Source organism: Stegodyphus dumicola, chromosome 2, assembly GCF_044657685.1.
Source record: "Stegodyphus dumicola isolate Sdum_Otavi_A_Nest chromosome 2, ASM4465768v1".
NCBI classification, from domain to species: Eukaryota; Metazoa; Arthropoda; class Arachnida; order Araneae; family Eresidae; genus Stegodyphus; species Stegodyphus dumicola.
Window position 1 is genome coordinate 94,627,542 of NC_140769.1, and position 24,273 is coordinate 94,651,814.

General features: G+C 32.5%; 1 protein-coding gene across 9 annotated transcripts in view; it reads right to left on the reverse strand.

The window, feature by feature from the left end:
- The window catches only part of LOC118192715 (protein tweety-like), a 128,810-nt gene that overhangs the window by 103,786 nt on the left and 751 nt on the right, over positions 1 to 24,273 (reverse strand). The window contains exon 2 of one of the 9 annotated variants that reach the window (XM_085810927.1): positions 13,110 to 13,173. The exons of the other annotated variants lie outside the window; for them this stretch is intronic. The gene's annotated coding sequence lies outside the window, so the exon portion shown is untranslated. The remainder of the gene's footprint in view (positions 1 to 13,109; positions 13,174 to 24,273) is intronic. 9 annotated transcript variants of the gene reach the window in all.

Consider the following 24,273-nt stretch of genomic DNA (forward strand, 5'->3'; position numbering starts at 1 on the left):
TAGATAAGTAACCCCTGTGTGCTTTACCATAAACCAAAATCTTTGTATGCATGTTACCTTATTATAAAAAAAGGTTTCAAATTGATTTTTAGCATAAATATTATTTTCAGTATTAGTCATAACATCAATTGCATAAATATAATGTACACAAAAGCGGCAGCTAGAATAAATTTATATGAAATTTTATATCATAAAAGTTTAGATTAGACTTGTTCACAGCACTTGAGGATTATATAACTAAAAGAGTCACGTCTCATAAAGGACGTTTAAATGGAAAGAATTCGTATTACGTTCACATGAGGAAAAAACCACGAAACCTCCCCTGCAAATTAACCCATTTGCCTACATTTGAACTCCTTATATGATGCTAGCGCCACCTACATATTTCATTAAAATCAATCTTTCTTTTCAAACATGCATTTCACAAGGTGATTCCATATTTTTGTCCATCCACTGTATTATTAGTAATGAATCCATTACTCTATTATATGTACAGTAGCACTAATCATTAAACACAATTTTGAGGATATCGACAAGAAAAGTACTTAAATGAAAAAGATACTTTTATATGTCCTAAGAATGATAGTGTTCTGTATGAATGCCAGAGAATATATGTAATGAATAATACCATGGCCAAATATCTATATTAAAAAAAAAAAAAAAGTATTCTTTACCTCGTCACTTAAAAAAGTAATCCTGCTATGCAACACATAGTTAATTTCTGATTACATGATTGCAAGCATTTTCTTCAGGTTTTTCCTACAAGTGCTCAAGACTATTGAATACTGTTAGTTTGATCTGGGTTGATGGTATCATGGTTAAAGGGCTAGCTGCATGGTTGATTTTTGTGGTTTTTCTCATATGTAATGCAAATACAAGCCAGTTTCCCTTAGAAAAATTGTTCATAAAGGCATCCTTCTTCAGGTCAATAGCCGGTATACTTTGCCATATTCGAATAAGTTAACCTTTCCTTCAGATTCTACATTGACATATCTTATATCTGCTGTAAGCAGGACAATGATCATTCAGCTTCTATCTGTGTGGCAGGAGTATATTTAAAACATGTCAGAAGCATGAAATTCATAACAAAAATCAAAATTGTTTTAATCTTGAAAACTTTATAAATTTTCCTGATTTTCTTAGGTCATGGGTTTCACTAACAAGATATTCATATTTTTGTTCCAATTTATATGCAGTCGAGCAATACAATTGCTGAACACTGGTAGTTTGACCCAAGTTTAAATCTTCAGTATTCAATATTGGGCCATCACACTGTCATGCGCCCTAAAGTTATTATTGCTTCGCATAATAACAATCTCCCTTAACCATGTTAACCACTTTGTTAAAACTAATATATCAGCTGCAGTCTCTTTAAAGACTCTCTCTATAACAGAGATTTAAAAAGATCTTTCTTAGAATATAAATAAATAGCTTTGTGAATGTCTGGCAACAATTTGTGAACTTTTCACGCAAAGCATTTACGAGACACTTCAGATACATTTTGAGAAGTATTTCATCTGCCTTTTACATACGTATGGCTGCATCATTCAGAAGAAAATGATTTTGTCATGTTTAATTTCATCAGGCCTGATGAAAAGTCGGATCTACTCTTATATGCGCCCTAAGATCACCACATGTGGCGATATGTGTTCTGCACTGGTTTTTGCTGCAATTGCGCATTGTATGGCAACCCTTTCGACGTTGAAAACTCTTTTGCTGGAGTGGTTTAATTGCTCGTTGGTTCATGTCGTGCATGTTTTGAAATGGCCTATGTTGCAATGATAGACGTGGTGGCAAGATTTCAGTCGCATATTTTAGATTGTGTGGAAAGTAAATTTAGTATTAAAAGGTATGATATTGGAGTCGTTAATGAGTCTTTTGTTCACAGGTATGTTTACGGGATCAAAGAGTATTTTTGGAACTTCTGTGGGATTTTTAAAACGGAGTCCGAAATGCGGAGCTGGTATGAGAACTTGGACGAAGAAGGGCATTTCTGATAGTTCTTGGGTGGATTTGCAGTTAAATGCTTGATGGTAAAGTATATGGCTGCCAGCGGAGTTTAAGATTTGTATAGTGGTTTTCACGTAATAAGTTAACTTTGGAGGAAGTTTTTATCGTTACTTTCGAAATTTTGAATCACAGAAAGACATGTGATATAATAGCAAAATCGTGGCACTTTTGTTCACAGACATAGTGTGACTGGCGAAATTTTATTAACGAATGTATTATGGTAAGTGCATTTTATTTTACTGTTTTTATTTTGTAAAATGTAATGTTAATTGTTTTTTACTATGAATTTCTGTTGTTATTATTGTTTTTTGAATTGTTTGTAATTTTAGTTTATTTTGTTATGCAATTTTATAGATTTTTTTTTTTTTTTTTTTTTTGCATGTGCGAAAACCGCGTTTTTGGAGACATTTTAAGCTTAAAGTTTGAAATGCAGACAAAAAACTTAGTAATATGGTAGTGTGGAGTTTCTCGCCAAAAATGTTTTGCAAGAAATTTGGCATGACTGAGGCCAAAACTGAGGGTGCATATAAGAGTAGTTCCAAAAAGTCTAGAATACAGGAACTGCTAGTTTTTTCCCACATATGTTACAAGGAGAAATAACTTCAATGATATCCTGGAACTGGAATTATCCTAGGGTATATATATATTAATTTGTCAACAGCATTGGCTATTTCATAAATGGAAATGAAAATATTGTTTTTTCCATTCTCACTTTGGCTATTCTAAATTGCACTAATGTATACGGCATTGAATTATGTCCATTTAATGTAAATCTGTGGAAGGTCATTTCTGATAAGTTTCCAGACATCTTTTCAGAGATGGACTTTCTTCTTTCCAAAGTGAAATGTGTGTCAATAAAAATCATTTGAACTGATTATGGCATGGCATCTAGTCATCACTTTGACATTCATTCTTGTTTCACTATTTTATGCTGACAATTATTGTCACCATAAAATTTATTTTTTAAGTGTCTTTAATGTGTTATTGAAAATATTTGTTATATATATATTTACAAAACTTTGAATTTAACAGAGATATAACAGTGAAGCAGCAATTGCAATTCCACTTCTCAACTTTGTTTATATAAGGGAATAATAATATAAATTCAACAGAGATTTAAGAGAAGGCTTGGTAAAACTGGATATTACGGTCCAGTTTGGCACATTTTTCAAAAAATTGTTAAGTCGCTAATCGGTTGTTTTTGCGTATTTTAGAAAATTGCTAACTCATCATATTGCCATATTAGATGGTTGTGAATTTGAATTAATTCTGTAAACAAGCAAAAAATAGATCATGTAAGCATGCAAAAATATCTAAACAACCTGTATAAATGCAAAAATATCTAAAACAGGACTTCAAGTAAAACAATGAAAAAGGGGGAAGTGCAAAATCACCCACTGCTTGGCATGTTTTTAAGAATACATGAATACCGAGTTTGTGCAATTATTTGATTTATTATTTTGGCTCGCATAACGATTTTTGCACCAAAACTTGCTGCTACACAAAGCCAAAATAACAAGACAAAGAATTACACATACTCGGTATCCATGTACACATCGACCTATTTTCACTTAAAAAAAATATCCCAGAATTGCACAAAAATGACAATGTGCACTCCCTTTATCCATGTACACATCAACCTATTTTCACTTAAAAGATTTTAAAAATTGACAAAAATCCAATTGTTCTTACTCTTGTTTATTTCCATTGTTGCAATTGCTTATTGTAAATTCTTATTAATCTCAGCCAATATTTTTGATTGTGTTAGCATCAAACTGAATGTTTCCACACATAAATAAAAGACAAGGATTGTTTTCCTGTAGCATAACAGGTCTCCAGCAATTTCCTTACCAGCATAGATTTTTGAAAAAAAAAAGTCCTTTACAGGATCATACTAATTTACTAAAAGAGATATGAAGTGTGCTAAGCTTAAGTATTTCTATATACACTTTAATTTATATGCTTTATCATGTTTAACCAATTAATATTATGTCTTTTTCAGGTAACTTATATGTTGCTTTAATTTATATGCTTTAAATGTCATGGTTAAATGTTTATTTTACTTCTATATGCTATCTTATAACTTTACACCGCTAAAATCATGGCTTCCAAAATATGCTCAATATCTTGCAACTTAACGGCCGATTAGCCGTTGGCGAGTAAATACGCACCGCCGCCAACAGATCCTTTGCGGAAGAAAACTCATTTAATTGACTACATAACAACTGTTTATTCATCATTATCATGATTAAGGTTTTGGGTACCTTACAATTTTATTTTATCAATAAATAACATTGTTAAGTGTAATATCAAGTTTTATTTGACTAGTTTAACTAAGACTTACAAAATAAAGTTCTAAGTTAATTTTAGGGAGTGCTGTAGAATGAAAAAACATGCAGTGTTGAGAACTAAGAAAGATGTGTTACGATGGTTTGGACATATAGACAGATGAGAGTACAAGAAACAAATATACAAGTGTGGATGAGAGAGTTGGAAGAGGGTCGACCTCAGAGAACGTATGTCGATCAGATTGAGGACGTTCTTAGTAAAATCCAACATAAGAGTACCTTAATTAAGTGAATAACAATATATTTACCTGTGTAAATTAAGTTTAAAAAATGTGGGGCTAATCTTTAGAATATGGTAACAGGTAGTTTGGCGACATTTTGGTAAGGTGATAAAGGTTACTAGCTAGGACTTTAGCAATAATCTGAGAAGTACACAGTTCGAATCACAGATTATTTTGTCTCAACGAGATAACATGAGACATGTCATGTGACATTTTCTGGAAAATTCCGATCGTGATTTTAGCTAATAAGCACTTAGAAACAATTTCGCTGCTAAAATGCAGAATCGCCCTCTTATTTGTTTGGTGCTTTTTACAAGAGTAAGAAGAATTGGATTTTTGTCAATTTTCTTTGACTTTTTAAGTGAAAATAGGTTGATGTGTACATAGATAAAGTCAAGAGTGTGCGCAATGCCATTTTTGTGCAATTCTGGGATTTTTTTTAAGTAAAAATAGGTCGACGTGTACATGGATACTGTGTATTTTTTATGTCGTCTTATTTTTTGTTTTCTAACAGTTATTATTATTTGTTTCTGTTCGTTTGTATGAATGTATTAGGTCCAGGGATAAAGTGAATTTCCCTGGTCGTATTTATTATTTCATTTCGTTTTCCTTTTACTAACCTTTTTTGTTACTCGGTTCCTGATGATTTGGTTTTCCGGGGCTTATAGTTTATCTCTTTTGTTTTTTGTTCTCTTGTTGAGTGTTTTGAGCACAGCTGGATCGCTGGCTTTTCGTTTGTTGTTGGATGGGCTAGCTCCCATGAAGAGTCATATGACCGTGGGCTCGGGGCTGCGCCCCGTAATTACACCGTGTATGTGCAATTCTTAAAAATGCGGCATGCAGTTTGCGATTCTGCACTTTCTCCCAATTTCGCACCTAATCTTGGTCATGATTAAGCATTTTTGTTCCATAAAAGTTCTAGTATAAGCGTAATTCGGCTAGCAGATTGTTGGAAAAAATGTTGAGTTAAAAAAAAAAAAAAAAAAAAAAAAAAAAAAAACTTGCCTTTATTTTGTAAAAACAAAATAGTGTTCAAAACAAAACCAGCAGGTTGCTGTAGCAGGTTTGGTCGCCAAATTTTCACCAAGTTACCATAATGTAAAGATTCACCAAATGTGGGTCTCAAAAGAAATTTCAATTATTAAACTGTTGATAACAGGCTCTGCTGATTAATGATTTTGCCGACCACTGTACTATACCATTTGCTTTTCCACATGACCAAATATACTAAATTTAAATTCATCCATAAAAATGACAAGATTCCCTAACCTAGCCCTTCACTTCATTTAATAATGGATGAGTTTCTTTTCATAGACACTCAATTATGAAATACTTCTGTTTCTGAAGTGGCAGACTTTTGTAATTTTCACCGTCCTTTTAAAGTGTCATTTCAGTAGTTTGAAATTGCAAAGAATATTTTTCCCTACCTATCTTTTAATTTTCAAAAAAACACTTCAAAATTTAATGCAAACAATGGACTTATTAATATACGATGCCTCTTGAATTTTAAAATTTCTATCATTCCAGATCAAAATGATGACTTTCCAAATATTTATCAAAATTTCTTTCTTTCCCATATTTCTAAATGTATTACAAATACATAAACATACCATTCTTAGAATGTTTTACAATGTAATTTAAAAGATAATCCCATTAACCCTTTAACTGCTTAAGACGTGTTTAAAAGTTTTCGGAGTTTTCTTTAAAAATGCTTAAGACGTGTTTACACGAATTTCAAATCGCACGAAAAATGTTTAAGACGTGTGTACACGAAGCCCAAATTTTGCAAAAATTGCTTAAGACGTGTTTAGACGATGCGATCAGGTCTTCCTTCCCTTACCTTTCTGCAGAAGGCTGTCAGTTGACACAAAGGTCTTAATAGGGTGTTAAGTCTATTTGAAAAGAACACTTTACGGAAGGGTCCTGAGAGTGAAGAATCACTGTCACACAAGAGGTGTGCATAATCTTTCCGACGATTGCAAGCTTGTGAATCGTTTTACAACAGTTTGCCTTGTGGTTATTTATACAAATGAAAGTCAAACAGAATCGCTCATTGCTATAGTATATTACCGAAATTTAGAAGAAAAAGGAAAAAGTAACAATTGTAACGTAAGACATACTTTTTAATAAATCATATATTATACAATGTATTAAAAGCTGACTACAATTTCTGATTCGTCAAGAACAGGATAAAATATAAAATGTTACAAACACCTATCTTGTTTGCTCTCTTATTTTAAGTGTGGGTGTTTTTAATGGTATATTTTTCCTTTTTACATTTTGAAATGTTAAAACTGTGCTTTCAGTATGGCTAATTTTTGTATTCATATATGTGGCTGTGTGTTCCTTATAAACACGAACGGACATATAAAAATTTCTTAGATGTCGAAAGGAAGATATTCTACTCAAAAACTTCAATTAAATCGAATAAATTCCCATGCTGAAATAAATTCTAGAAATATTTGTTTTTAAAAATTTTATTATTAAGATTTGAAATACAAAATAATTTTAAAATCTAGGGAAAAAAGCACGCGTTTTTTTGGAAAGAAATCTACTGGTATAAAATCGCATAAAATTAACGGAGTGCAAGTTAAGTAAAACAGTTAGTGTTTGAAAGGGTTACATATACTGCGCACAAAAAATAAGTCAGAGGAACAATTAGCTAACGAATTAAATTAATTACATTAAATTAAACCTCTCCAAATGTCAATGCTGATAGCAGGACTACAAATGAAAGTTATTAAGTTCCTAACTTAATTAATTAGTTGGTACTCAATAATTTTGGCCCACCAGCGGCCAAACGGTAAAGTCGCTGTAGTTCGTTCTGAGGTTCGAATCCCGTAAACGAGCTGCTGCGTGGGCGTTTTCATGGTTTTCGCCAAGTGTAATGTGTATACGAGCCAGTGTCCATTAGAAAGTCCTTCACGAAGGCATCCGTCCTCTTAGGCAGATAGTCCTCGAGGCTTTGCCTTAGTCACATAAAACCAAATCAAATTAAAAACCAATAACTGTGTCTTCGCAATTACTTTGCAAAGATTTTTTTATAAAGATTCTACAAAAGTCCGCAGCGACCTAGTAGAAATTGGCAGTTTGAAGCGAGTTTAAATTTCGGTGTATGGGCTGGCTACCTGGCAGTTTTTGTGGATTTTTGTTGCCTAATAAGCCAATCTCATTTAAAAAGTCCTTTACGAAATCTCCGAGTACTAGTCTTCATTTGGGATAAGGTTTAGTTTGGTTTGTTAGATTATGATAAAACACGCAAAGGGTGATCTGTCTAAAGTTTCAAGTAAGAAAGTATGTTTCGTGAAAGACTTTCGGAGGAAAACTATCTTGTATTTGAGTTACATATAGGTAAATTCAGGAAAACGCCCATGTGGTGAACGCCACAGAGATTTCAATCCGGGTCAAACTACAATTATATTAATAGTCCTCGTGTTAAATTATCATGAACTAAATAAAATAATATACAGTCTCGCGAAAGTCAATTTATGCTATTGAAATGGCAATAATTTTGTATTATACAGGTCTATTATGAGATTTTGCACTTTTCCGTTACCCAAGTTAGCCTACAAGGGAACACTGCTAGTTCTATCTGGGGTTCGAATCCCAGCGAAAGGGCTAGCTGCATTGATGCTTTCGTGTTTTTCTCATGTGTACACAAGCCAGTTTCCCTTAGAAAGTCCTCCACGTAGGCATCCTTTCCCTTATGTAAAATAACCCTCAAGTGCTTTGCCACAATCAAATAAACGAAACGATTCCTACATAACATACTTAAAATATTTTGTGTTTAAATTTTTTTCTCAAAGTTCGCCCTCGTTAAATTAAATATGTTGTTCCTTTTTTTTTCCCCCTTTGCTTTTATAGCAATGTTTTTGTTTTCAGAATGTGAATAGTCGAAAGTGCATTTTCTTAATAGCGCATATATTTGTATAGAGAAAATTGTTTTGTGTGTATTATCCTATAAATGAAAAGATCCTGAGAAATTTCTATAGTGAAATAAAGTTATTAAATTTAAATAAAAAAAATAAAGTTATTTGTGGATTATATATGTTTTGAGGTAAGAGTGGAAACATGAGGTATGCGATGAATTTAAAATAAGGATGTATATAATAAGGATTTTGCCGCCAGACATTCCCAGCGAAATTTGCTAAGTTTTTCTACATATAGAATTAATGCATATTGTGTTTAGTATATAAATTCAGTGTTATATAACACTCAATTACTTTATCAGTGTTATTCTGTGTTATATCGAGATTTAGTTATGTCCAATACAAGCATTTCATTTTTGTTTTATAAAGCTGGTTCGTTTACTAGTATTATGCTTATTAAATACAATTTATTAGGTTTTCAAATCTATCAGACCCCAACCAGTGGCCTTCCGGGCTAAGACCGCTGATCCAATTGCACTGAAACCCAAACGAACAAATTATCTGCATGGTTGGTTTCATATTTTTCCCATGTGTGACATGGATATGAGTGAGTTTACTTAGAAAGCCCACCACGGCGAATAATCTATCCTTTAGACAGACAGATCTCGTTTGCTTTGCCATATTCAAATAATCGGACAAAATTTAACAACAAAGACTATTAAATGCATATACCGAATATAAACTAAAATAAGTGCATATTACAAAACTAAAATAAATGCATATAACGTAAGTAATGAGATCACAAATAATTTTTAATTATTTTTAATACACTAATTCCTAAATTGCATTATTTTCAATTTTTATTTCATTTTTATGTATGTATTAATGTATATTTTATACGTGCGAAAGTGCGCTTGTTTAGCATATCTATATACATTAAATAAATCTGATTTAAAAATACATGTAGGTGAAATTTTCGTAACTTGAAAAAAATTACTCGCAATATAATCTCTGAGAAAATATATATATATTAAGAAAATAAAATTTTATCTCCCTATTTGGTTCTGTGTAAAACAATTTAAAAATTAACTTTTTTTAATATCTAAAACAATTTAATTTTTTTAAATCTTGCTGTCAGACCGGAATTATTTAGAAGTACAACACTGGTCTTTTGAACACATGTTTCTGTGGTATTTCCTTGTGGACGTAGATAAACAGATAAGAGGCCAATCTTTGAAGAAGACATTGACCGATTTCACCACCAAAAGACCTTTTTTCTAACATAGGGGTTGCCAATTTTATCTTTGGCTTTGGTAATGTTGTATAACTAAACCTGTTGGCCCTGTTTGCCCAAATAGCTTCTGAGAACCGTTCACAAAGACTTTGTGTTCTGAAAGCAATCAGTCAGACACCAATAAAATTTAGACACAAAAACATGCTGAAGAAATACTAATACACTTATGCTAGAAATTTTATGGAACAAAACTGCTTAATCATGACAAATATTAACTGCAAAATTGGGAAAAAGTGCAGAATCGCAAACTCCTTGCCACGTTTTTCAAAATCGCACATACACAGTAACCATGTACACGTCGACTTATTTTTACTTAAAAAAAATATCCCAGAATTGCACAAAAATGCCATTGTGCACACTCTTCACTATATCCTTGTACACTACTTTTTTCTCATAAATTAGAAAAATTTCACGAAAATGCATGAAAATTTTATGAATCTTTAAATTCGGTAAAAAGGACATATATGAAATTACCTGATCGCGAAAAAGTATATACCCTTTCCAAAGATGAACATTTGCACGTATAAAATAAATAAAATATCCAAAAACTTTTACACCTCTAAATTATCTATTATAAACGTCACCAACGAATCTATAACAAAACATTAAAAATGGTTACAAATACTTAGTCTCAAATATTTAAATTATTTCCATGCACGTTTACTTCCACTGAAATGTATACCAAATTGCTACAAACATATAATTCACAAAATAACTATCATTTAATTAAAATATAATTAAACACGTCGACTTTTTTTTCCTTAAAAAAAAAACATAGGGCCATGGGATCCAAATATTAAACAACACTGTTTCACAGAACATAGAATGAAACTAATGCTGTACAGCAGATATTTTTACAAATTTACCCCCTTTTCCGATTAAAGAACAGTGATTCGTCCATTAATGTGACATGACATATCTCATGATCTCTCATTTCCCTCACATAAAATAATGCGTAATCGGAACTGAGTACTTCTCACATTATTCCCAAAGTCCTAGGTAGTAACCTTTATCGCCTCCAAAATGTCGCCAAACTACCTGTTACCATATTCCAAAGATCAGCCAAATTCTCTTTGTGCTCTTATTACATTTTTCTAAATTTTTCGATTCCTAAATTTTTCTATTTCTCTTTTCTAATAACACACAAGCAGTTTTTTAAGTATGAGTGAACCCTGAGCATTAAGTTCGGTAAGGTCACAAAAGACTGGTAATTTGAAGGAGTTCAAATGTAGGCAAATGGGTTAATTGCAGGGGAGGTTTCGTGGTTTTTCCTCATGTGAACGTAATACGAATTCTTTCCATTTAAACGTCCTTTATGAGACGTGACTCTTTTAGTTATATAATCCTCAAGTGCTGTGAACAAGTCTAATCTAAACTTTTATGATATAAAATTTCATATAAATTTATTCTAGCTGCCGCTTTTGTGTACATTATATTTATGCAATTGATGTTATGACTAATACTGAAAATAATATTTATGCTAAAAATCAATTTGAAACCTTTTTTTATAATAAGGTAACATGCATACAAAGATTTTGGTTTATGGTAAAGCACACAGGGGTTACTTATCTAAAAGAAGAGTTTTTTGAGGGAAACAGGCTGGTAATTCACAATACACTTGTGAAAAAACTCAAAACCTCCCATGCAGCTGCTAGGATTTAACATGCTCAACTATCTTACCTTTCAATCGTTACTGGGCTTTCTCAGCTTACGAAATACAGTGGATGGACAAAAATATGGAATCACCTTGTGAAATGCATGTTTGAAAAGAAAGATTGATTTTAATGAAATATGTATGTGGCGCTAGCATTTTTGACTACTGACGCCACCTATACAACTTTGTAAATGTGCTAAACAGTTCAGTTGTTGTCGGAGAACTGTTATGTGAGGTTGTCATTGCATTATGTCAGAGTTAACAGACTTCGAACGTGGGCAAATTGTTGGAAAACGTATGGTTGGTGCTTCCGTAAGCAAGGTAGCCGAGGTGTTTAGTGCTTCAAGAGGTACTGTATCGAAGATTTATTCCACATATTTGAAAAGCGGAAAAACATCATCTGCTAAATCACAGTGTGGACGAAAGTGTATCCTGAGTGATCGTGACAGACGATCATTAAGGGCAATTGTGACGAAAAATAAGAAGACCACAGCTGCAAAAGTTACTGCTGAAATGAATGTTGTGTTACCAAACCCTGTGAGTACCAAAACAATTAGAAGGGAGCTTCATTAAACAGGGAATTGCTGGCCGTGCTGCAATTGAGAAGCCACTCATCAGTGATGATAATGCCCGTAACAGGAAAAGGTGGTGTTTAAGTCATAAAGCCTGGACTATAGAGCAGTGGAAGCGAGTAATATGGTCTGACGAGTTTTCTTTCACATTTTTTCACACTTCTGGCTGAGTTTACGTCTGGAGAACGCCATCTCAAGCCTATAATACAGACTGCTTGTTGCCAAGAGTGAAACATGGCGGGGGTTCTGTTATGGTTTGGGCAGCCATATCGTGGTTCTCTGCTAGCCCCATGATAACTGTGTCAGGGCACATGACTGCCAAGACTTATGTGAACATTTTGGCCGATCAAGTTCATCCCATGGTACAAACTTTGTTCCCCGATGGTGATGGTGTCTTCCAAGATGACAAAGCCCCTGTTCACACAGCTCACATTGTCCAGGATTGGTTTTCTGAGCACGAGGATAAGTTGTCCCTTCTTCCCTGGCCACCACAGTCACCAGACCTGAATATTATGAAACCTTTGTGGTCTACATTGGAACGGAAAGTGCATTCTCGTTATCCACCGCCAACGTCGTTATCTGAACTTGCCACCATTTTGCAGGAAGAATGATACAATATTCCCTTGGCAAACATACAGGAACTGTATTTATCCATTCCGAGAAGACTGCAAGCTGTTTTGGATGCCAACCGGTATCCTACACCATATTAAGCAGAGAAACATGTTTTTTTAAAGGTGTTTCCATATTTTTGTCCAACCCTTGTATGTATTTTAAGTTGGTTATTTACATAACAGAAGAACAAAATAAAAAAATGACAGATTATGAATTGTGCATTTTGCTGACAAAACGTTCTTCTTCTAAAAAAAAAAAAAAAAAAAAACTACTTTAAAGAATAAGAACGATGCAGTTAAACTTAACGGCGGCTGATAAGCATAGCTGGTGCATATGTTTTTTTAGAGAAAATCATTTTGCACGTGTTCTTGTAAAACAAAAAATATTGATAGATTATTTTTTACATTTGTTATAATAGTCATGGATTATCTGTTTTAATAGAATACCTTCTTAGAAAATTTTCAAAATAAAATTGGCTTGAATTCACATTAAGCATGGGGATAATTATAAAGAACACCACGCCGCTCACCTGTTCGGTTGCCAGCAACAAATCCAGGACAAACATCATACATCCAGCATTTTTATTCACTCATCTGCAGTGAATTTAAATATTTGTTTGCATATTATTAGTATTAAAACAATAAAAATATTTACTCTAATAAAAACTGTTGTTTAAGACATTTTCTTTGGTTAGTGATTTCATGTGAATAATTAAATCTGCGTTAAAGCAAGACAATTTCTTAGAACTTAATGCTTCGAAAATTGAATGCTGGGATTCCTAGGAAAGAAATTATCCTAAAAAAAATATATTCCACAAAAAATTTTGAATTATATTCTTATAATGACTTCTTAAATAATTAATAATTGTTATAATTATTAAATATAATGCTTCCTTATTTTTTACAAAATGTACAATTATACCCTTTATTTACAAAAATACCATATTGAACAATTATATTGTAAGCTAATAAATAACAACATTGCATTGTTTCTTATTAACTATGTGTCATTTTTCCTTTTCAGCTTTCTGTTATAGGGTAATGCTTTTAATCCTATTTCAGACAAAGTGTTCTAGTGTTTCAAGGACAGGAAGGCAAGCATTTTTAAACTCAGTCAATACATTCATAATCAACTAAAAATTCATAAAGACTGTTTCGGGTTAAAATTCCCTTTCAGAATAGAATAGTGTATATAAAAAAAGTTAAATGTAAATTTTAAATTGATATTATCACTGTTTCAGCCCTTAAATAACTCCTAAATGTTCTGTTTATTGCTTTTAAAAACAGATCAGATGTTTAAAAGTTAATACCGTAATGTTCATATTAAAAAATCTCGAAATTATTGCTTAAGAAAAAGCAGAAACAAAGGGCATTATTATTATTTATTTATACCAAGGGCACATTTAATTTCTTTGAGATCGAGAAGATATTTACAAAAAAATTTTTATGCTATATCCTGAAATTACTTAATTTTTTGTTTTCATAAATCAGATGAAAAATAAGTCACATTTGAAACCCATCCTTTTTCAAAACAGCTATCCATGTATAATAATAAAAATCTTTATTTTCGCCCTTGAAATTAAGATATTCAGTTACCAAATTTTATCTCGCTGAATATTAACTTTACTTAAAAAAGCATATTTGTATACATTTTTAAGTATATGTATACTGTTCATTCAGAATAATTATACCATACCTGCCAACCTCTAAAGATAAAAATTCAGAAGAACACGAAGAATTAATATCATGCTTTGATATTAAAAAAATAACAATTTATACAAATAGAAAAAAGAAAATTGTACTTACATTAGTAAATCTCAATTAAGTAATAACTAAAAAATTTATTAGGAAACATAAAACAAGAACTTAATGTTATCCAAAAAAATTATTGCAATGAATTTAGAGTGCATTTTTTGGCTTTAGCCAAAAATTCTTTGGAAAATTTCCTGTCATAACAATTAGTTTCCTCATAACATTTAGCAATTAAAATGTTTTCTAGAGTTTTTGGTGAAATTGAAGAACGAAATATAGTTTTGTTTTTCTTCACAACACTGAAGACTCTCTCGCACTCAGCATTACTGTGTGGAATTACGAGAATAGCACATAAAACTCTTGCTAGTCTATCATATTTTGGTGTTCCATCAGCTCTTTTTATTCTTTTTAAGGTACCAACGAGGACATCAAGTCTATCTTCTCCAGAACTGGCAAAGTCTTCAAACTGTGCAGCAGAAAATTGGTTCTGTAGTTCATCTAAAGCATCATTATGGCATTCATTTTCTTTAATTGTTAACAAAAATGGAAATTTATCAATAAAAACGAATCTTTTCAAATGATGATGGCGAAGCTGATTGTAGAAGGGTATTTACACTTTCAAAAATCTTAATGGTACTTAACACAAAACTACAATATGCTTTGTACAAATCCGAAGAAAGAAGATAGAAAATCCTTTCCTCCTGGCTAATAGAAGACTGTTTCTTCTTCCCTTCAACTTCTTTAACTAAATTGACCTTTGAGGAGTCTTCTAAGCATTTTCTTTTTAAAGGGTTTGATTCTGTGTGTTGCCTTTTCCCTTTTAAAGCATTTTGATTAAACAAACACTCTGCCAAAATGACATCGGCATCCGAATTCGTAGCCGAATTTGAAAAAAAATCATCCACTTTCTTTGACGTTGACGAAGCCGAAGCATTAACTTCATGCTTTCTAGACTTAACACGCTTCACAATGTCGCTTCTTCCACCGTGACTTATTATGAAGTCACACACGCACACGTTGCAAAATGCATAGTTATTTCCTTTGAAGGATTCTTTAATTGTTGGAAATTCGGCTTTGTAGGCAGGCCGAAAATATTGAGAATACGGTTTTTTTGAACTCATTTCGTAACAACAACGTATTAAGAAAATTCGTAGCACGTGCAAACAACAAAAAAAAAAAAAAAAACATAATGCGACAATCCACGCTTACTGAGTCCGAGCTGACTAATTCCCTTGCTGCTGAAGCGAACGCGAAAAAAATAATCTGGCGCCCACAAAGAAAACAGTGGGAGAAACTAGTTCAGCGCATTGGATTGGCTGGTTAAGCGGCGAGTTGGAAGAAACCGCAGGTTACTGAATTCGAAGTAGTCGGTAGTTGGCGGTAAAACACGATGCAATTGGCAAAAATCGCTGAATTGGCGAAAAATTCTAAAATTTCGACAAAACTCATTAAAAAGACTTGAAAAAGGAAAAAAATCGTAAAAAATGGATTACGATCGGAAAATCGTAAACACAAACGCATTTTCGTAAAAATTATGAAAAATTCGTAAAAGTTGGCAGGTATGTTATACAAATATTATGTTGTTAAATATCTATCTATAAATATTTATAAAACTAATAAATATATGTAAATAAAAGAAATTATTGAAAAAATTATTATCTGCATGTAAATGAAGAACATAGAAAAATGTTAAAAGATTTAAAGACATTTAATTTATGACAAAAACATAGAAAATCAGAAATAATATCAAATGCAACCGAACTATAAATGGGTTTTCTTCCGCAAAGGATCCGTGGCCGGCGGTGCGTATTTATTCGCCGAGCTCACCAACAGCTAATTGTGGATAATCGGCCATGATTTTAGCGGTGTACAGTTGGTTACGTTGCAAGATATTTAATATATGGAAGCGTTGATTTGAGCGGTGTACAGTCAAGTTATAAGATATATAGCATATAGAAGTAAAATAAATAGAAAATCCTTTCCTCCTGGCTAATAGAAGTAAAATATAGAAGTAAATAAATAGAAGCATATAGAAGTAAATAAATAGAAGCACGACATTTAGCGGTGTATATTTATCCCGGGAGGACGCGCGGTGTATTATTATGTAACACGAGAACACGCGTCGCAATTAAACGACGTACAAATGTAATAATGTAAAATAATGCATTCTATATTAATTATAATATTTATTATATAAAATTGCTTAAAAATAAGGTTACTTTTAAAATTAATGACAAATAAATCAAAAGTACTTACGTTTTCTTCATATGACTAGTAATCATTGATTTCTATGAGAAATTTTTGTTTTTTATTTTTGAATGCAATTATAATCCAAATTATGCAGAATTATTACATGGACAATGAGTTATATAATTAATTTTCAAATCAATTAGGCTCAAGAAGAATTAGATATTTTGTAGTTTGAATGAAGCTTCTATTTCGCAGTGTTCTTGACATAGTATATTTTTTTTACACTTCACACATATAGTTTTTGATTTTCTGTCTTTTTCTCTTGAGCACATGTAACATCTCCGGTAACATAATTTATTTTCTTTGTTTGCGAATCTTCAAGAGAATCTTCGTTGTACTCCTTCTGTTTCTGTCGTGATTTTAAATGATCTTAAAAGTGCAAAGGCCAAATCATAAGTGCAAAGGCCTTCGGTCTAATACTCTGGCCACAGAGTAAGTGCCACCCATTTCGTCGACTATATCAACAGCTCCTTTTGGTTGATCTTTACAATATGGTAACTGGTAGTTTGGCGACATTTTAGAGGCGATAAAGGTTACTACCTGGGACTTTGGTAATAATATGAGCAGTACTCAGTTCCGATTACGCATTATTTTGTGTGAGGGAAAGGAGAGATCATGGGATAAGTCATGTGATATTAATGGACGAATTACGGTTCTTTAATCGGAAAAGGGGGGAAATCGGGAAAAAAATCTGGAAATTTTGTATTTGGTTTATTCTGTGTTGTGTGAAACAGTGTTCGTGAAGTTTTGGATCCCATGGCCGTAACTAAAGAAAAGTTTATCGGACACATAATCAAGATTCTGAAGAAGATTAGGTAAGTTAGTATTTTTAATTATTTGAGGATATTATTTTTATGCATTGTTCTAAATGTAAGGTGGAAGAAAAGGAATTTGGTATTATTGGGAAAATTGTTATTAGCAATGATTTAGTTTAAAGTAATAAGGATTGTAAGGTAATTTTTATTAATTTAATGTATGTGCTCATTTATATTTTAAGTAGTGTTTTTGAATTTAATTATATTTTAATTAAATGATAGTTATTTTGTGAATTTTATGTTTGTAGGAATTTGGTATATGTTTCAGTTGAAGTAAACGTGCATGGAAATAATTTAAATATTTGATACTAAGTATTTGTAATGCTTGCGGTATGAATTCGTTGGTGACGTGTATAATGTAATAGATGATTTAGAGGTAAAAGTTTTTGGATATTTTATTTATTTTATATGTGGAAATGTTCATATTTGGAAAAGGTAAATACTTTTTCACGATCAGGTAATTTCATATATGTTCTTTTTACCGGGTTTAAAGATTGAGAAAATTGTCATGTATTTTCGTGAAATTTTTCTAATTTATGAGAAAAAAGCAGTGTACATGGATATAGTCAAGGGTGTGCGCAATGCCATTTTTTGTGCAATTCTGGGATGTTTTTTTAAGTAAAAATAAGTCGGCATGTACATGGTTTATGTGTATGTGTTATTTTGAAAAACGCGTAAGGTATGGTATGGTGTATTTAATTATGGCAAAGCACACTAGGGCTATCTGCCTAAGGGGAGGGATGCCTTCGTGGAGGACTTTCTAAGGGAAACTGGCTCGTATACACGTTACACATGGGGAAAACCACGAAAACACCCATGCAGCCAGCCCGTTCGCGGGATTCGAACCTCGGACCGAACTACCAGTGTTCAGCGACTTTACCGCTCGGCCGCTGGTGGGCGAAAAACACGTATTTGTAATGCTTGCGGTATGAATTCATTGGTGACGTGTATAATGTAATAGATGATTTAGAGGTAAACGTTTTTGGATATTTTATTTATTTTATACGTGCAAATGTTCATCCTTGGAAAGGGTATATACTTTTTCGCGATCAGGTAATTTCAAATATGTTCTTTTTACCGGGTTTAAAGATTGAGAAAATTGTCATGTATTTTCGTGAAATTTTTGTAATTTATGAGAAAAAAGCAGTGTACATGGATATAGTCAAGAGTGTGCGCAATGCTATTTTTGTGCAATTCTGGGATGTTTTTTTAAGTAAAAATAAGTCGGCATGTACATGGTTTATGTGTATGTGTTATTTTGAAAAACGCGTAAGGAGTATGGTATTGTGCACTTTTTCCCAATTTTGCAGTGAATATTTGTCATGATTAAGCAGTTTTGTTAGATAAAATTTCTAGCATAAGTGTAATTCAGCTAATAGATTGTTGGAAGAAGTGTTCAGTAGATAAAAAGAAAAGAAACATGTCTTTACTTCGTGAAGACAAAATGGCGGCGGGAAAAAAAAATAGAGGGTTGCTGTAGGAGAGTTGGTCGCCAAATTTTCGCCAAGTTACCCTCCTTTTTTTCATGAGGTCCACCAGCAGCTGAGCAGTAAAGTTGCTGAACACTGGTAGTTCGGTCCAAGGTTCAAATCCCACAAACATGCTGGCTGCATAGGCGTTTTCGAGGTTTTCCCCATATGTAACGTATATACAAGCCAGTTTCCCTTAGAAAGTCCACCACGAAGGCATCCCTCCCTTTAGGCAGATAGCCCTAGTGTACTTTATAACCTCAATAAACCAAACCTTTTGTCATTTTATAAAACGTAATTATTTCAGATTTTTCAAATCTCCTGTGCTTTCATCAATATGGTCATCATTGTGCAAAGTTGACAAAGGTTGACACATTTGTTCTTTTTAGCCATATAAGAAAGGAGCATTATATCCTTTTGAAACCCAAAAAGGGTTGAATGCTGTTCTCTATTCTTATTCGACACAAATTCAGGTGGGATAATTTTCTCATCCCTGCATATTGTTCCAACGATAGAAATTTTATTTTCCTGTAAGAAATTGGCCAATTTTTAAACTGGTATACAAACTGTAGTAACGTTTCTTCCTGAACTGTATAATGGAGTTAGGATGTGCTTTGCTTTTTCACAAGAACTGTTGACTTTCTTGTATGGCCCATCTGGCTACTGACCTGAGTAAATTTCCATGTTGAAAGTATAGAAGGTTCTAAAATCAACCACAGTAAATATGTTTATACCATATCTTACAGGTTTCTTAGGCATATATTTAAGAAAGGCGCATCGTCCTTGAAAAGGTTCTAGCTTTTCATCCAAAATTATGTATTCCCTTACATGATATAATTTCTGACAATTCTTGACAAAATTTTCAAACAAATCTCTTATTGGAGCTAATTTATCACTCTTTCTTCTGCCATCCCATGTTCCGACATCATCAAATCATAAGACACGAATGAAAAGAAAACGCTTATAGTTCATTGTTTTACAAAAAATATTCAATCCTGTTCCATCAGTCACCCATAATTCTCTAACATTTACATGAGAAGATAGATAATGGGAATGGGATTTACATAAGTCCTAAAAATGCAAGAAACACTTCTTCCTCCATAGGTCTTGCATCTCTTTAAAATTTCCCGAAATATTTTTTACATAAATATTAGAGCATTTCACAATGATTTCAATCATTGTGTCATCAAATATTAGTTTCCATGCATCGATGGGTGAAGCCACATCTTTAGATATATGTGTATTGCTAGGCAATTTTTTTATGATATTATGGGACACCATGCATCTTTGAATTCGAAAGGGTTCTTTCTTCCATTTTGTTGTTTTATCTTTTCCTCTAAAATAGTCACTTTGATCACAAGGAATGTCTTCTGAAGAGTCACACTCTTTTTCGAATTCAGACTGATGATCACTAAATATATCTTCACCATCTAAATCTTGTAAGAATGACAGTTTCTGAAAAGATGTTTGGAAACTTATAAGAAATTATGTTCTGCAAATTTACCTTAAAATGGACATAATTCAATGCTGTATACATTAGTGCAATTTAGAATATCCAAAGTGAGAATGGAAAAAGCAATATTCTCATTTCCATTTATAAAATAACCAACGCTGTTGACAAATTAATATGTACCCTACGATAACTGCAGTTCTAGGATATCATTGAAATAATTTCTTCTTATAACAGATGTAAGAAAAATCAGCAGTTCCAGTATTTTAGACTTATTAAAAACCAGCAGTTTCAGTATTTTATTCTGCATCAGGCCTAATGAAATTAAACATGGCAACATCATTTTCTTCTGAATGATGCAGCCATACTGAAAAAGGTAGATGAAACATTTCTCAAAATGTTGTATCTGAAATGAGTCGTAAATGCTTTGCGTGAAAAGTTCGTGAATTGTTGCCAGACGTTGACAAACCTATTTGTATTCTAAGAAAGATCTTTTTAAATATCTTTTATAGTGAGAGTCTTTGGAGAGTCTGCAGCTAATATATTAATTTTGACAAAGTGGGTAACATGGTCAAGTGAGATTGTTATTATGCCAAGTAGTAACAACTTTAGGGGGCATGACAGTGTGATGGCCCAAGATACTGAATACTGAAGATTAAAACTTGAGTCAAACTACCAATATTCAGAATTGTATTGCTCAACTGCTTATGAACTTGAACAAAAGTATGAATATCTTGTTAGTGAAACCCATGTCGTAAGAAAATCGGGAAAATTTATAAAGTTTTCAAGATTAAAACATGGTCGACTTTGTTATGAATCCCATGATTCTGACATTTTTTAAATACACTCCTGCTACACGGATAGAGGCGGAATGATCATTGTCCTGCTTACAACAGATATATCACGTCAATGTAGAATCTGAAGGAAAGTTTAGGTTATTCGAATATGGCAAAGCATACCGGCTATCGACCTGAAGAAGGATGCCTTTATGAACAATTTTCTAAGGGAAAATGGCTTGTATTTGCATTATATATGAGGTAAACTAGAAAAATCAACCATGCAGCCTGCCCTTTAACCATGATATGAAACCAGATCAAACTACCAATATTCAATATCAGTTGTAGGAAAAATCTGAAGAAAATGCTTGCAATATCATGTAATGAGAAATTAACTATGTATTGCATAGCAGGATTACTTTTGCAAGTGTCGAGGTAGAGAATACTACTTTTTTTTTTTTTTTTTGTTTGTTTCTTTTTCTTTATATAGGTATTTAGCCATGGTATTCATTACATATATTCTGTGTCATTCATACAGAATATTAATATTTTTAGTAAAAAGTGTCTTTTTCATTACGTGCTTTGCTTGTCGATATTCTCAAAATTATGTTTAATAATTAATGCTACTGTACATTTAATAGATTAATGGATTCATTACTAAATAGTACATTCAAAACATTCATTTTACACAGGCAATTTTTCAAAGTTGTTTTTTGAATTTACTTGCTGATAGCTTAAAATATTTTGAAACAACTGCCTTTTTCACAATAAATTTGAGAATGCCAAGTATCTTCAATAATATTCAATTCCTTTAAAGTACATTGTAAATAAAACTAGAATAAACATTATACATCTTGCTATCTTTCAAGATTCATTCAAACTTTGATTAATTACTCAAAGCAGTGGTTCACTAACTTTGATGACGCTGGGAATACATAAAAGTATTTTGTCATCTCAGAGAACCAATAATTTTTTTTTTTTATTCTAATCATCTATTGTATATAAACACCTAGCATCATCTGAAAAGTAATTTTTAAAAATGCATTAAAAATATCTCAAATTTTTAAGCATGAAAACTGATTTAATTCTTATTATTTTGGGTAAAAATAACAGTAATAAAAATAAAAACTTAATTTAAACTTAACCCATGTTAATCATAATATTTTAGGAGCCCTGTGGTTCTGCGTGTTTAAAGTCTTTTAAAAATTACGTAAGAACACAGCTATACTATTCTAAAAAGCCATATTATATTCACCCCCCCCCACCTCCAGCGATTTTCAGCACTTAACCTGGTACTGACGCACCGCTAGCCAGCGGCAAAACGAAGCCCCCAACACACGGCAAATATTCTCTTTCTAAAAGCGAACCAGGTTGCCAATTCGCAGGGTTACTAGCTTTGAACGTTTATCACCATTTTTGGCGATGTTTACATTTAACGGATCCTTTGCGGAAGTGCTTCCCTATAAATATTGGGCTAATCTTTAGAATATGGTAACAAGTAGTTTGGCGACATTTTGGTAAGGCGATAAAGGTTACTACCTAGGATTTTAGCAATAATCTGAGAAGTACACAGTTCGAATCACAGATTTTGTCTCGGAGAAATGAGAGATCATGAGACCTGTAATGTGACATTTTCCGGAAAATTCCGATCGTGATTTTAGCTAATAAGCACTTAGAAACAATTTCGCTGCTAAAGTGCAGAATCGCTCACTTATTTGTTTGGCGCTTTTTACAAGAGTAAGAAGAATTGGATTTTTGTCAATTTTCTTTGACTTTAGTGAAAATAGGTCGATGTGTACATAGATAAGTCAAGAGTGTGCACAATGCCATTTTTGTGCAATTGTGGAATGTTTTTTTACGTGAAAATAGGTTGACGTGTACATGGCTACTGTGTATGTGCAATTCTTAAAAACGCGGCAAGCAGTTGGCGATTCTGCACTTTCTCCCAATTTCGCATTTAATCTTGGTCATGATTAAGCATTTTTGTTCCATAAAAGTTCTAGTATAAGCGTAATTCAGCTAGGAGATTGTTGGAAAAAATGTTAAGTAAAAAAAAAAAAAAAAAAATGCCTTTACCTCGTGAAAACAAAATGGCGTCCAAAACAAAACTTGCAGGTTGCTGTAGCAGGGTTGGTCACCAAAGTTTCGCCAAAAAATCGCCAAGTTACCATAATGTAAAGATTCACCCCCTTAGCCTGTTGAGTGATTTTCTACAAATACCTTTAAAAATGTCACTAATTTTGGACTGAGCTTCCCTTAAAATGATGGGAAAATAATCCTAAACCTCTGAAAAATGCCAGCTATTGCTATTGTTAGTTCTTTCCCCTCCCAGAATACTTGATCAAGGGTTTCGACTGTAAGTGAGATGGATTACTACCATAAATATTAGTACCCCTAGATGTGAGCTGTCAAGAAAGTTGCAAAAGACTAGTTTCTCCGTGATGACCGTCTGAATGCTGCAGGGTTTACACGTGCGAATACTATCTTAAAAATTTTCTTTCCTAAAAGACTCTTATTTTGAAACAACTTGGTTTTAAAATTTACCGGCTCTTTTTTTTAATTACCATTCAGGCTCTAATGTAGAATTGGGTGCCCCTTTGATTCGCGACAATTTTTTGTAAAATTTTGGCGATGAAATCTCATTTCTGGTTACCATGATAGTTTAACTTTGCTTTAGCCTCCTGATTTTTTTAAAATAAAAATAGACTGATGTGTACATGGACAAATTTAAAGCAGTGTGCAATGCCTAGTTTGTGCAATTCTAGGATGTTTTTTTAAGTGAAAACAGATCAATGTGATCATGGACATAGGGTTAACGCAATTTCTTTTTGGTTTTGCATAGCGGCCATCTTGAAATTGTGTCTTCCTGGCGCCAAAAAAGAAGGGGCACCCAATTGTAAACTTTTACCATTATTCACGTTTAATCTAAATTACCTAAATCTCTGGGTCATTGATTATCATATGAATTTCAATGCAGATTGGTTAAACTGCTATCAATAAAATCCATATTAAAAATATCTGGTGAAATATTCATTTTTTCTGAGAGACTCCTGAAACATTTGAAAAGCAATATTTGAGTTATATTTGGATTAGTATCACACATTTTTAAATATTTCATACTTTTTTATAATTAATTATGTTTATTCAAAGTTTCATATATTTACTTTAGCCAAATTACGATT